We start from the raw sequence: 15,299 nt of genomic DNA, 5'->3' as shown, positions 1-15,299 counted from the left end.
CTCCAGAGATAACATGACCAGACCCTGGAGATGAGTTCTAAAATTCCTGACAGGGCAAACAGATAAGCTAGAATAAGATTAAGTCCAGGCCCGGGAAAAACTGAACCAATCAAGGATGGACCCCCTCCCCTCTAAGAAATTTTATGGGTTTTGCCTATAAAAACTAACTTCCCCAAGAAAGAGGAACTCTTCCCTGCCTCACTTGAGATGGCTTGAGATGAGTTCCCTGTCATGACTTGCAGCAAAAGTAAACCTTGCTTTTGCATTCTGGTATGCTCGTCCTTGGTGGTCTCTCTGGGGGTTACAATCTGGGCACAACAGCACCAAAGGACTGATATAAGAGAAATGCATTCTGGGAAAGGTAGTTTATCCGTTAAAGATGGCGAAATTGCCCTGAAAGACTTTTGTTGAAAATACGTACATAGTAAACTTAAAATACAGCTTTTAAAAGAGTAAGGAGGAGGAAAATCATCTCAGAGTTTGTTGAATGTCAGTTCCAATGAAAAATTGAAAGGATATGGAACTCGGAGAGTCGCAGTTTTTTGGCACCTTTGCAAAAAATACCTTATTTTTCCTAGTGGCTGTGCAAAATTTTTGCTAGGTGCTTTATAGTAATTCAATGGGAATTTCACTCTCATCCTGAAGTGATGAATTTAGGTAAAGGAACAGCCTCTAACTAGAAACCGTTTGTCAACAGCCATTTTAAAATCCTTAACAAGGGAAAGCAGTCAATATACTGAAGATTGTTTTAGAAGAAACGTATGGGAAATTTTATTAAAAAGGTTTTGCCTTGAACAAACAGCCTGCAATGAGTGATACCTTTGCAAATCTAATGAGACAAGGAAACAAGCATTCAAAAGGAAATGACTGCTTTATAGATGGAAATCAAACTTCAGAAAATCTAGCTGTCTTACAAAAAATAGTTGCTTTACCTAAAGTTCCTTATAAAAAAAATAAAATAATTTAAAAAACAATGTTAAATATCACAGCTGCTAACAATAACATCAGGGGTTAAAGCTAATGAAGTGAAAATATTAAATCCTGAAAATGCTTTTCCTCTGAGTAAGCTAATGAAGGATATGTTTCATGAAAGAACATCTGTGTTCTTAACTCCTTTGAATAGTAGCAGTTTGGTGAAAATATTGGGCTAATAAAAATCTATCAGAAACATCAACATTGCTAAAGAACTCAAGGAAAATACAGCTTTAAAAAATTAAGAAGGGGGTAAATTGTATCAGAGTTTGAGTATGAAAAGCAGCTAAATCAAATTTCCTGACATTAAGGTTCCATCTTGCAGTCTGGGGATAGTAGGAGAATAAAGAGGCTTCCAGACTGCTGAGGAGTTTGAGATTTTGTTTCTAATATTCTCAGACCTGTTGAAAGCTGCAGGTCTAGAACCCCGTTCCAATTTAGACAACTATCTTCTGTTGGAAAACTGTCTGTTGAAACAGAATATTCCTTACAAGGTTTTTCTTTTCTTTCTTTTGGGTTTGCTGTAAACTGAGATAGCTCTTAATAGAGTTCTTATAAAAGATCTGAAATGCATAGCAATAGAAGTCACTAAATCCCAGAGTTAAGAGAGATCCATTAAAGAATTACTCTTGTTTCAATCTATCAAGAACTTTTGGAAGAGCAAAGCTGATATAAGCTCTGAACTTTAGAAATTATTTACGTACTTTCTGTCTAGTTCAGAGAATCTTTCTAATAGAGATAATGATAATAATTAAGAGTAAGAAGTAGAAAATTATTCTGTCTTGTTAGAAAATGTTAAATCTCTAAATGTTAAGAAATCTTTAGGTGTTTGCTAAGTTAGATATATGCTAATGGCAGCCCTATAAGTTTGTAAAATAGATCTATAGTTTCCTTAAGAAAATAAGCTTGCAAGAAGTATCTAAGGTAGTCTTAACACATGTAGTAATAAGCTTGAAAGAAGTATCTAAGGTAGTCTTAACACATGTAGTAATAAGCTTGTAAGAAGTAAAGATGCTAGTTGTAAATGTAAGTTTAAATAAGATAGAATGAATAAGAAGTAAATAAGAAATATATTTGCTAAAGTAGTTCTATAGTTTCCATAAGGAGTATAAATAAGTAGATGTTAATATGTTATGTGAGTTTGTAAAAAAATGTAAATGTTGAATATGAGTCTAAATGCTTTTGCAAGATGTTATATGTGAGTTTGTAAAAAAGGGTAAATGTTGAGTGTGACTCTATGCTTAATGTACAAGGATTAAAAAAGAACAAAAAAACAAAAAACAAAAAAAAACCCTGAGATACAGAAGTTAGTGTCCTAGCAGACTGCAAAGTAGGCAGTCTGAACAGTTTTCAAAAGCTCCAGAAGCCACTAAGAAGCTATAAATGGTGGATGCCAGAACCAGCACAAGGCATCCAGCTGAGATCCATGGAAAATCAGCGCAACAATGAAAAACCTGAGCTAACAGCAAAAAACGGTGCAGTTAAAATATTACTATAACTAAGGAGGTCTCTGACTTGAGAATGAAAGTTGCAGAGACGCTTGTTTGAACTAAAATTGTTAACTGCAAAAAGTTTTGGTTGTAAAACGTCTCTTCATAATTGGAAGTGAAAGCCTGATACCAGAATTTACTTTTTGAACTTTATGAACTTTAAAAAAAAAAAAAAAGAGATAAAACTACAAAAAGGTTTTTATTATGGATTTCTTCATATTTGGAAGGCTAGTACCAGAATTTATTATTTGCATTTTGGGACTTAAGAAAGGAAATGAACAATAGTGATTTCATTGCAATGGGACAATTATAGTAATGACCTGGGAACTGTTTTCTGGAATTATTTGTGTTAAAAATGGAACTGTTTAAATGAAGGAATTTATTGTTTCTACCTAGAGTCAAGATGCAGTTTTGTGTATGCATATATTCTTTATTAACTGGCGATTCATGAACTGTTTTATGGAAATGTTTATGTAAAAATGGAATAAAGTTATGGAACTGGTTTTGTGTTACAAATGGAACTGTTTGAAATGGAAAAGTTTGGGTTTTCTAACTGGGCTTGAGATTTTGTTTAAAAAATTATAAAGAAAAGGAAGAGTTAATATTCCTTACTCTATTTAATTTAAAAACTTTCCTATTTGAGTGGATTAATGTCATGTTTTGTTAGTTAAGAAATGCAAATGGGTACACCAAGAGATTCCTTTAAATTGTAAAGAGTTTTTTTAAGAAACAGCTTTTGGATGTAAAAAGTTTTCAAAGTGTTAATGGTCATGGGATTGTAAAAATTGTCTAAGTTTGGGTTTTTCTAACTAGGTTAGAGATTTTTGTTCAAAAAATTATAAAGAAAAGGAGTTATGAGTGAATTAAGGTTGAATGTATGTTTGCAGAAATTATGTTTAACCTATTATATTGATGCAACCTGGTTTTGTGGAGTTAAGGAAATATTTAAGTTTGATGTGAATACATCAGAAGTTTTTCCTATGTTCTGTTAGCAAGAAAATTCAAATGGTTCTATTAAGACTTAAAGTTGTAAGACTAAAAAAATTGTTAACTATATATAGCACCATTTATGTTAATTCAAATGGTTCTGTTAAGAGTTTGAATTGTGAGCCAGGCGGTGGTGGCGCACGTCTTTAATCCCAGCACTCGGGAGGCAGAGCCAGGCGGATCTCTGTGAGTTCAAGGCCAGCCTGGGCTACCAAGTGAGTTCCAGGAAAGGCGCAAAGCTACACAGAGAAACCCTGTCTCGAAAAACCAAAAAAAAAAAAAAAAAAAAAAAAAAAAGAGTTTGAATTGTAAGATTGAGAGAACTGTGACTATGGATAGCAATATTTATGTTAACTTGTTAATGGTAATGATGAAGCTAAGGTATTCTTAATGTTTGCAATTGCATTAAGAGTTTTTGGTTTAGAAAGGGCTTAATGCAGCAAAATACTGCTGTAGTCACCTTGGACCTAATTCAAAAAAGAAATGCCATCTTTATCACCCTCTACTCCCATACTGGGAGGTATAACAGCCATGCAGATTGCTGTAAGCTATTAATAACGAGTTATTTTTTATATATTAAGAAAGGGGGGGGCTGGGGAGATGGCTCAGTGATTAAGAGCACAGACTGTTCTTCCAAAGGTCCTGAGTTCAATTCCCAGCAACCACATGGTGGCTCACCATCTGTAATGATATCTGGTGCCCTCTTCTGGCCTGCAGGGACACATGCAGACAGAACACTGTATACATAATAAATAAAAAAAAAAAAAAAGAAAGAAAGGGGGACCTGTGTGAGCCCATTTTCAGGTTCCTCATGGCTTTACCCAGCAATTCTGCATAGAGAGGATGATTAGGACCACAGGCCTAAGTGCAGGTTTCTGGGATGGTCTGCACTTGGCTGTGCTGGGGGGAGGTTTATTGCTCCACCCCTTGGTGGTTCTATAAATGCCTTAGGACAGAGACAGTCAGGGCTCCTTGGAATAGGTTCCAGGCCCTCTCGAGGCTATCCTTTATTTTCTATCTGTTTATCGCCACAATCTAAATCCTTCTATCTAATATTTCCTGCTGTTCACACTCAAGAAAACTCTAGGGAACTATGGGGTTGGTGGGTAAACACCCCACAGGAAGTGAGAAAGAAAAACACCTAATTTCGACCACTGACATATATGGGCACATGCATCTGCACACACACATATGCATATTCACATACAGAGAGAAACACTGCTAAAGATGACAGTCATCCCAACACAAAATCACTAATCAAGCAGCTGGCCAGATGTGGTAATGCACACCTTTAATCCCAGCACTCAACAGGCAGAGGCAGGCAGATCTCTGGGAGTTTGAGGTTAGCGTGGTCTATATAGTGAGTTCTAGAACAGCTAAGGCTACATAGAGACCTTATCTCAAAACGAAAAAAAAAAAAAAGAATCAAGCAGTTATGTCTCACAATGACTTTTAATGGTGAGGAGGGGGATACAAGCTGATCACTGTCTACCACTACTTGATAAAACAGTCTTGCCCTCAAAGCAAAGCTCAACGATACAATGCAGGAAATAAACAGACTGAAAAATCAATATGCAGTCTGCTGTATAAAACTATCTATACCCACATTCTATTACAGTTGGCCAGGAACATTTCGCAGGCAGGTAAGGAAAGGTGGAGAAGGGAGAAGAAACAATGCAGAGGAAAAAATGACTTCTTTGCTCCTATCATGATACTTCCAGGGTTTTCCTGTCACCACCTCTCTCATCACCATAGGAATACTGGTATGAAAGACATAAGCTACCATGCAGATTTTACCTGGGTTCTGGAGATTTGAACTTCATACTTCATGACAAGTACATTACCTACTGAACAATCTCTGCAGCCTGTGTATGTATGTATATATATATATATATATATATATATATATATATACATATACATATATATATTTCAATTATTTTAATTGAAGCACTTCATATATATATACAGAGTGAAATGCTTCAATTAAAATAATGAACACATCTATCACCAAACACATTTATTACTGCGACCATAAAAATGACTTAGCAAATCTAAAATACACAATATCTTATTAAGTCACCATGCTGAACAATAGGCCACCCAAACTTTCTCCTCTTGTTCTAAGTGAACTTTATATCCTTTGACATATCCTTATTTCTATCACCTGCCCCCACCCCACCCTCTGGCAACTATCCATCAATTCCCAACTACTCCTGGGAGTTCCACAATTGGGAGATTCTACATATAAGTGAAATACAATAGTTGTCATTTTTCCGTACTCAGCTTACTTCATTTAGCATAACGTCCTCCAGGTTCACCCATACTTAAGTAAATGGCCAACTTTCCTTCTATTGTAAGGCTACATAATATTCCATTGATGGATTCTTTGACTGAATTCACAGATGTGTTTAAAAACAGACAGCATGAACACGGGGATGTCCTAACCTAAGAAAGCCATCATAACTTGCCATCAATAGTGAGATAAAAGGGGCTCACAAGGCCCTACCCCTAGCTGAGGAATGACTGGTGGTTGACAGCTTCTGGGGAAAGTACAGTAAGTTTTGTCCAGGGGAATGACCCTAGTAGGTTAACTACAATCTGGTGGATGGCTTCACACACATCCACCCATGTGTATTTTATGAGCACTAATTTTGGACTCTGGGTTTACACTTAAAAAAAAAAAAAAAGCCTGGCTGGGGGGAGACTGGAAAGATGGCTCAGAGGTTAAGAGCACTGACTGCTCTTCCAGAGGTCCTGAGTTCAATTCCCAGCATCCACATGGTGGCTCAACCACACATAATGAGTTCTGGTGCCCTCTCCTGGCCTATAAGAACACATGCAGGCAAAACACTGTATACATATAAATAAATAAATCTTTAACCAAAAAAAAAGTGGGGGGGACATGAAGTTGGGAGGGGATGAGTGCGGGTAGACATAACCAAAATCCATTGTATACATGTATGAATTCCAGAAGTAATTTTAAATGGAAAAATTGTGGAAGGGTAACCAGAGAGTAAATGGGGTTTAGTCCTGTAGGGGATTACCAGCTAAAGACTTGGCCTTTTCCCTTGTGTGACATCAGAAACCAGTGTGGTAATGCAATGCTTTGTGCAGAACAAGAAATGCATCAATTTAAAAGATGCAGCTTTAAAAACATTTTAGATTGGCCAGGCAGTGGTGGTGCATACCTTTAATCCCAGCACTCGGGAGGCAGAGGCAGGCAGATCTCTGTGAGTTCTACAGAGCAAGATCCAGGACAGGCACCAAAACTACACAGAGAAACCCTATCTTGAAAAAGCAAAAAAAAAAAAAAAAAAAAAAAAAAACCTTTAGATGAATTCAAGTCCCAAACAAGGACTTCTGATAAGTGATCTGAATAGAATGCATGCCATGAGGTTTTATACATTGGATCCCAGATGGCCACAGATGTGGACCTAAGTTTTCTAGTTACACAGACGTAAAAAGGGAAATGGGATCCTCCAAAAGACTCATGGCATCATTTAAATCAAACCCAGCTAACTGCTCAGAAGGAACTGGCCTTTTCCCTGACATGAACCTTTTCCAAGAAGGATTCCATGTCATAAGCGGACTTTCTTTTCAGTGCTAACCCTAACATGAACTACAAGATTTGTACTCTCACTGTGAGTACAGTTAAACCAAGCCATTCATTTTCTACATTCACCATCACCCCCAAGCTGCTCACAAACAGCGTCCATATATTTGTGATTTCAATGTGTTTATTTATTCTTTCCTTTCTTATCTCCCAATATTCTTCTCTTCCTTCACAGGGTCTCTAGCCCAGGCTGCCCTTGAACTCCCTATGTAGCCAAGGATAATCTTGAACTAATCCTCATGCCTCTACCTCTAGAATGCTGGGATTAAAAGCATGTGCTACTACACCAGGTTTAGGAGGGGCTAGGCCTCAGGAATTCTAGACAAGTATTCTACCAACTGAGCTATAAAAAAAAAAAAAAAAAAAAATTGTTTTTCTTTTTGAAACAAGATCTCACTATGTAGCCAAGGCTGGCTTTGAACTTTAAGTGATCCTCCTGCCCCAAACTCAATCCTGAGTGCTTCTGTTATAGGGATCCACCATCACGCCCACCACGTTTCTTTCTTAGGGTTATTTACTGTTTGCCAGTTATATGCATTACAGATACTATTCTTTGCTTTATTTTATTTTATTTTTTTATTTTGTCCATGATGGCACAAGTAAACGAAAAAGAAAAACTAAGAGAAAGATAATGTTATAGGGCACTTTCATATCTCACTCTCATTCTTCATTGAATTAAAAAATAGCTAGGAAAGGCACACTATTTCAATATATGTTTATTCATTCAACAATCATGAATGGAGGCCCTACAGCCAGTCCCAGCAGGAAAAAAAAAATTAGTAAATAATCAAACACACACTAAAGGTAACAACAAAGACTTTTTGGTGTTACTTGGTTTATTATATATCAGCTGTCTTCTGTTATGAAAATCATGTGTGCCTTCATTGCTTTCCCAATTGCCTAAGAAGGGCTAACAGTGTAGACTGATCACTCTCTGGACATACTTGGAGAACAGCCTCAGGAAAGGCTTCCTTCCTCTGGAATCAGATATCTCCCTTGGCTACTTTCAAAGACAGCAGTAATAATAGTCCACATGCAAGTCTCCTGATTTAAGGTAAATTCCACAAGGAAACACCACCTAGGTCAGGTGGACATTAGTAATAGTTTTACACAATTCAGCTTGGACACTCCTTTTGTTATAGCCTTACCTACTTTATAGACCGCTAACTCCTTACCTAACCACTTCTAGGAATGTTTAGATAACCTTCTGCGCTGACAGCTATGCTCAGCCAGAACCCCAGTTCAAGCCTCCCTGTAATTATCATTAGCAGCATCCGACCAGGTCCATCCCCAGATGGAGGAAAGAACCTTATCAGAGATACCTCTATACTCTCTAAGAACAGACTTAAGCATCCGGGCCACCTGTTTGAGAAGGCCTGGCGGATGTGCCAATTAAGCCTTACTTCCTCCTTTCCCAAACCTTACCTCCAGTTCCAGATCTCCCTTTAACTATCACCAGAGGCACCTAGCTGTACACAGGTTGCCTAGCGACTGAGCAAACTTTCCCCCACTCTGCAGAAAAACAGCAGATAGCTTGGACAGATAGGAGCCACAGGAAAAAAGAAGACAGTTTTATTTTCTCCTATTGACCTAGCAACTTATAGATTCTTAACACGTTCTACCAATCACATTTAAGATTATAGTTGAGCACATAAGAGCCCTCTTCTTAGATATTACCTGAATTTAGCCTTTAGTTAATTCATTTCCCCATTGGTCACTTCCCTTTGGGGTTGCAAATGATAATTAACGGTTATTGCCTCCCTATGTGATTCTTATCACCCCTCCGTTTGACCCTGGAAGCCTGGTTTTGCACTGCTAAGGGATTACTGCTTGTAAGTGTATATATACCAGGACTCCCAGGGCACGAGAGGACAGAGAAGAGAAAAGAGAATGGAAGAATTAGATGGGTAAGAACTTGAGAGGAACGAACTGAGATGGGGAAGAACTAGATTGAAGGGTAAAAGAAAAGGGTAAAATAGAGGACTAGAGGAATGAGGAAGATGAGGAAGAGCCAGATGGGGAAGAACAAGATGAGGAAGAACCAGATGAGAGAGGAGGAGACGGGAGGGGAGCTGATAGGGGAAAGAACTAGATAAATGAGAACCTAGAAGGGACAGAACTAGATGAAGGAATTAAGATAGAACCTAGAGGGGAGAGTAGATAAATAAAGAGAACTCAGGCAAGAAAGGAACTAGACATAAGAACAGAACTGAAGCTGTGTATAAAGAATGTTATGACAGAGGAATTAAAGCAAGTGGACGATAGAGCTCGGTGTGCTGAGATTCTATTTCCTGAAAATAGTCCTCGCCGTTAGTAGTTCTCTCTCCTGAGCCCCTGGGATGTATAATATTAAGGCTGGTCCCGCTAATATTATACAAGAGATACAACTGACCTTACAGGAGGCAGAGAAAAGCAAAAATCATAGCAAAGAAGTATACAAAAAGAACAAAATATAACTTTGTAAAAGAATTCCAAAAAGCAGGAAAAAAGGGAAATGTGTTTGGATGTGGATTCCCATCTGATATTACATGTTCAGAGATAGGTCACATTGTAAAAATGACATTTAATCAAAGGCTTGAGAGATAAGGAAAATAGGCATGTGATAAAACCCGGGAAAGAATGCCCCAGAAAAAGAAGAGCAGAGTGCAAAAAGCTTCTACCCTAGAATCATTAAGATGGTCACTACAGACCAAGGGGAAGGAAGGGGAAAAGGAGCACTAAGAGAGCATCTAAAAAAAGAAACTGGTACCCAAATCACAGACAGACTTACAGGAAAGAGTAAGGGGCCCTGATTTACCCTGCTGTGGAGGCATTTGTTAGCTTTTCTTAAGACTCTGTTTTTCTTAAAGCATTAGGAATTGAACCCAGACACATATTCATGCTAGCAGTGTTCTTTCTATCTGTGAGTTGTATCTGCAGCCCCAGACTACATATTTCATAGAATTACTCCGGCTGCTGGGTTATCAGTATGGACGAGAGGACAAAGCAGGGAAAGAATCAGGAAACAATTCTCATAACCCAAAGAAATTGACGGTGGCTTGGAAAAGGATGGTAGCCGTGGAGGCAGTGAGGTCACTCATCAGACCCAACAACCATTTTGACAGGAGAACTCACAAGATTTATTGACAGATGAAAAACAAGGGGTGAAGAAAACAGCAAAGGGGCATTCTCAGTCTGTGCCATAATTAGGATAGTAGTTGCTGTTATCTGCCATGGAGAATACTGAATTTGAAGGTTAACAAAAGGTGTACAAGTTCAATTTGGAGTCTGGGCTGAGTCTTGTGCAGTTTTATCAATGAATCAAAGAGTGGGGAGATGTATGTTAGTAAGCTTTCCACTGCTATGAAGAATGACTAAGGGGGGTTTGGGGGATAGGTTAGGGGGGAGCAGGAGGAGGGATGAGAGGGGGATCTGTAAATTGAATAAAAAAATGTCTTAATAAAGAAGAAAAGGAAGGAAAAGATACAGACAGTTGTGTCCGCACTGCTGTGAACTAAAGTAGTTGGCCAGTATGAGATAAACGAGGCTACTGCACAGCCCTCTCTACTGACATGCAGTGTCGTACTTCTTAGGCACCATTCCTATCCATTATGTCACAAAGCAGAGATCCATGTAGCCATCAGATCTCAGTGAGGACAATTATAATACCTGACAGTTGGTAGACTACAGACTGGTGGGAGCAACACGAGCTATAGTTTGGGATACTAGCTTCCCCTCATGTTTTCCAGAATCTATGAAGTCACTCTTTTAGAAGCACTTTGGACAAAAGCTGGGGCTTTAAGGAGCAGCAATCTTACACCCCTATACTGCCCGGCCCACAACAAGATATCCTGTAGGCAGCCTACCTCCTCTAGGTGTACATGTAGTTTATCACTGACCTGATGAAGTTCTGGAACATCAGTAGGGCCATGGAGATGCCTGGGCATTCTCTCCATCTAATCCAGAGGTCCTCCATGCTCCACCTGCCACAAATAAGGTATAATTGGTTTTTGCTTTGTCCTCATTTGTTGTATCTATAACAAATACACACCAAATACATACACTAGAAGACAAGTAGTTTCCTAGAAGCAGTCCTACATGTCTTAAAAATAGCAAATGTGCCCTTTAACATTAGTTCACTTTAACAACTGGGAACACACAGCATTCCAAATAGAAATTACTTGGATGCCATCCCCCACTCCATACACACATTTGGAGAGGCACACCAACCTCATTTTATTACTAGTTTGGTAAGAAGATCATTCAGGCTCTTCATTTACAGCATGGTAATCCCAACATTTCCAAAACTTGTTTTAAGTTGTTTGAGGTGAGTGCTGGCCAATAAGCACACATCATCTCATTCAGGGAATGAATACTCAGACTGCTCCTTACCTCTTTTTTTGACCAGGGCCCCCCATTTCCCAAATGAAGCTTAGGAAGGATTTCTTCCTATTGGCCAAACTTGGAATCTTCTAGTTGTCCCCAGTCTGGTTTGATGCTTGTTGGTTCCTTCCTGTTTCCTTCTCCTGTATCCTAGATTCCTGTATCATCTTTCTCTTCAAGCAGATATTTGAAAAAAAAAAAAAATAGACAGTGGGAATAACTAAGAATCCTATAGCCTGTCTGCTCTTAGAAGGCATGACTTTAAAGAGGCTAATCCTTCACTTCATTAATAACTATTCTCACCTAAGAAAACCAGGGTACAATACAGTACACAGCCTACAGCACAGTCCATGGACCAGCCTATGACTCACACTTTGCATGTGATGTCTAAGTATATCAAAGCTCCTGGAAAGTTCAGTTTTACTGGTTACTGAAGAGTGGGGTGCGGGGGCACCGGTTAGAGCAATCATTCTCAAAGTCAATTACATATCAGAATTACCTGAAAAATGCATAAAACATAGATGGCTGGGCCCAAAACCCAGTTTCTGATTTATTGAGTCTAGGTTTTACATTCTAACATGTTCTCTTGTGATGATGCCTTTGTTGTTGGTCTGGGGAACTATACTTGTAGAAACACTGGGTTAGAGGTGAAGCTGGACTGTTGTTAAATTGCTACAATTACCTCAGCCTGAGTTTCTTATATTTAAGGAGTTCAGCTATCAATGTGTCCAGGTCACTGGAATGAGGTAATACGGAGGAAGCCCTTAGCATGAGTTAGCATTTGGTAAACATTTGGTAAACATCCACAAATGGATGTATGCAGTCAGTAATGACTATGGCTCAAAACATACTACAGCATGACATTTTATCTTCCTCTAACCTCCCTTTCGCAACTACAAAGGAATTTCTGTCCTCCAAACAATGTACCTAAATTATGCACAATCTACAGACAATCTTAAACCATAGTACTTAGAACAAAGAGGACAAATCACCCTATAGCTGTATCTGGAAAAGAGGTGGGTGCTGACTGAAGAAATACTAGACAACAAGCTGCCATCCACCAGAATGGGACAAGAATCTGGCATTGTCTTGAACTAAAATAGCTGGGTGTCCTTACTATTCCAGCTAAAGTCAAGTAGTGAGGCGTCTTTAAGCAGGAAATGCAGAAATCTTGCCAAGCTGTAGCTGTAGCTTACACTACAGCAATGTGCCAACCCACTTGCCATTCTCAACCCTCCCTGCAACCGCCAGCTCATGTCCCCCTGCCTACTTAGCCATTTACCTTGCCTTAGTCTAGTTATACTTCTTTTGCCAGGACTGCAATTTTCTCAGATCATTTGGTCAAGTATCCGTGGACATTAGCTTGGACTGTGAAACCTTGAATCTTATGGCTTCTTTCTGGAAATCTTTTCATTTTTATTTCTCATCATTGTGCATCTCAAAACCTAGAAAGGAAGAACATGGTCAAGTATGATGATAATACATACCTGTAATCTCAGCACTTGAAGGACAGAAAATTCAGGGTTGAAGTCAGCCTAAGCTACTTGAGACCATATAAAAGGGATGGAGTGAGGGGACATAGGGCAGGTGAACTGAGACTGGGAGGGGAGAGAGTAAAAAGGGAAGAGATGGGGAGAGAAGAGCGACCGAAATTCCCAACACGCCCTCATGGTTGGGCATGGTCTTGCATGCCCGGTGGGACGCTTAGTCACTTCCACCTAGTCATTTCCGGGTCAAACGTCCTGCGTGACCCATGACCCTGCATGTTGCGCATGCCCGGTGGGACACCAAGTCATTTCTGCCCAGTCATTTCCGATTCAAAAGTCTAGCATGACCCAGGACCCCATGGCTTTGCGTAAATGGCGCAGCGCAACCATGTGATCTATGCACATGCGTGGAATAGCCACATGGGCCTGTGTGCGCAGGTGCAGCTCAACCTTTGTAAGTCGGCACCATGATCCCTGGCCCCCTTCACACACGTGTCTTTCCACAGGCCTGTGCAGATCTATCGCTCTCTCCTAATCTTAATAAAACGCTTGTTAGTGGATTCTGTCGTGTTTCGTGACTTTTCCTCGCAGGGTAAAAGCGCTGATAAAACCCAACAAAGAGGAAGGGGGATACGGAACAGGAAGAAACAAACAAGCATGAAGCAGACTGGAGCTAACTGGAAGGATTCTAGTTTTGCACACTAACAATATGCCTGTTTATTTTACTCAACTTACCATGTTGTTGTTGTCATGGTTGCACCATGCTGAACCACAGGATTCTTTAAAACACCAGTAATGATCACAATGCAGCAAAGCCCTAGTCCAAACTCTTAACCAGAATTAAAACTTCACCCACCTCTGATAGTACTGGAGGTCTGTCTGTGTACACTCCTTCCTCACAGCAAAGTGAAGCCCACACACACCCAGTCTGGAAGAGTAAGATCCCAGGACCCATGGGGAAAGGAGACAAAGCAGGAAAGCAGAACACAAAAAGGAAGGGAATCAGACTTCCCCCACCCTCTGGCCTCTAGGGTTTAGAAGTCTTATTTGGGAGCATTAACTGTTATGCCCAGATTGTGACCCCCCAAAGAGACCACCAGGGATCTTGGGTGTCCAGAATGCAACAGCAAGGTTTATTCTGCAGATACAAGTCTAGACAGGGACTCATTCCTACACCCAATACAGTGAGGCAGGGAGGAGTGCCTCTTTCTTGGGGAAGTTAGTTTTTATAGGCAAAACCCATAAAATTTCTTAGAGGGGAGGGGGTTAGTATGGGTCCATCCTTGATTGGTCAAGTTTTTCCCGGGCCTGAACTTTATCTTATTTTATCTTATCTGTTTGCCTTGTCAGGAGTTTTACAACTTTTCTCCGGGGTCAGGTCTTGTTATCTCTGGAGAGGGGCATCTCGTGGTTAATTGGTTACCATCAGACATCCTGACTCTGTTCTTTTGTTCCTGGGGCTGGCGCCATCATTTCTGGGGACTTGAAACTGGCCTGGCCTAGATCACAGTCCCCAAAACCGTCACTGAAGACTTTAGGTACAGAATGCAAAAGTAAGGTGTTTTCTAAGTTTACAAGTCTCCAGGGAGGCTCTTCCAAACCTCTCACTCACAGCAGGGAGGTTGGAAGGAGCGCTCCCCTTTCTTTGTGAGGCTAGTTCTTAAAGGCACAGACCATATAATTTATTTTAACCCGCCTCCCTTTTTAGTCTTTTGGTCGAATATCCTGACTGTTTTCCAAAGTCCCTGTAGCAGATACAGCCACCTGGGGAAAAGGGGCCTAAGTTCTTATCTACACTTAGGAATCCTGGTTTAAGCTTCTTTTTGTCTGTAGGGGATAGAGTGGGGGGTTTTACTGAGGTATCACATTAACCCAAGTGCTCAAAGCCCTAGCATGCATTGTTACCCAAGCTCTAGTGCTGGCACTTTTTCATCCCATTGGACCCTTTTAGTAGTATTTCCTATTCTGATGCTAGTTTTCAAAGTCTGGAATGAAGCCATAAACATCTGTCTTTTAAGTCATTAAAGCCATATCACACCATTCCTAATGTCTTCAATCATCATTTCTGGGAAGTAGGATCTGACCACTTAGTTCAAATGAAGATAGTTAGAGCCACTTTAGTTGGGGGGGGGGGCTGTTTTATTTTCTATTACTTATGTTTATCTGAAATTAGGTCAATAATTTGTTTATTGTCTGTCTCCACATATTAGAATGAATGGTACCTGAGAAGCAAGTCGATGTGTCTCAGGTCTCCAGGGTCTGAACATTATAGAGTCAGATGTTTCCTGAACGAAAAGGACAAAGAGATGTCTGGACAGGTGTGTGGACTGCGCCAGATGCGTCCCAGAGCGAATCCCAGCGCCATCTGGCTTTCCCTTCTCCCCA

The 15,299-nt window shown here is 39.9% G+C and overlaps 1 protein-coding gene across 6 annotated transcripts in view; it reads right to left on the bottom strand.

The window, feature by feature from the left end:
• Magee2 (MAGE family member E2) overlaps window positions 1-15,299 on the bottom strand; it is a 195,622-nt gene that overhangs the window by 172,358 nt on the left and 7,965 nt on the right. For 3 of the 6 annotated variants that reach the window (XR_013047994.1, XR_013047995.1, XM_076561806.1), the window contains 4 exons: window positions 15,137-15,199; window positions 12,710-12,872; window positions 11,437-11,600; window positions 10,944-11,027 (listed from right to left, as the gene is read on the bottom strand). The gene's annotated coding sequence lies outside the window, so the exon portion shown is untranslated. Of the gene's footprint in view, window positions 1-10,910; window positions 11,028-11,436; window positions 11,601-12,709; window positions 12,873-15,136; window positions 15,200-15,299 lie in introns of all 6 variants that reach the window. The other 3 variants (XM_076561808.1, XM_076561807.1, XM_076561809.1) reach the window with 3 other exon arrangements.

Source organism: Peromyscus maniculatus, chromosome X (assembly GCF_049852395.1).
Source record: "Peromyscus maniculatus bairdii isolate BWxNUB_F1_BW_parent chromosome X, HU_Pman_BW_mat_3.1, whole genome shotgun sequence".
Lineage (NCBI taxonomy): Eukaryota > Metazoa > Chordata > Mammalia > Rodentia > Cricetidae > Peromyscus > Peromyscus maniculatus.
This window is presented reverse-complemented; position numbering and strand designations above follow the sequence as displayed.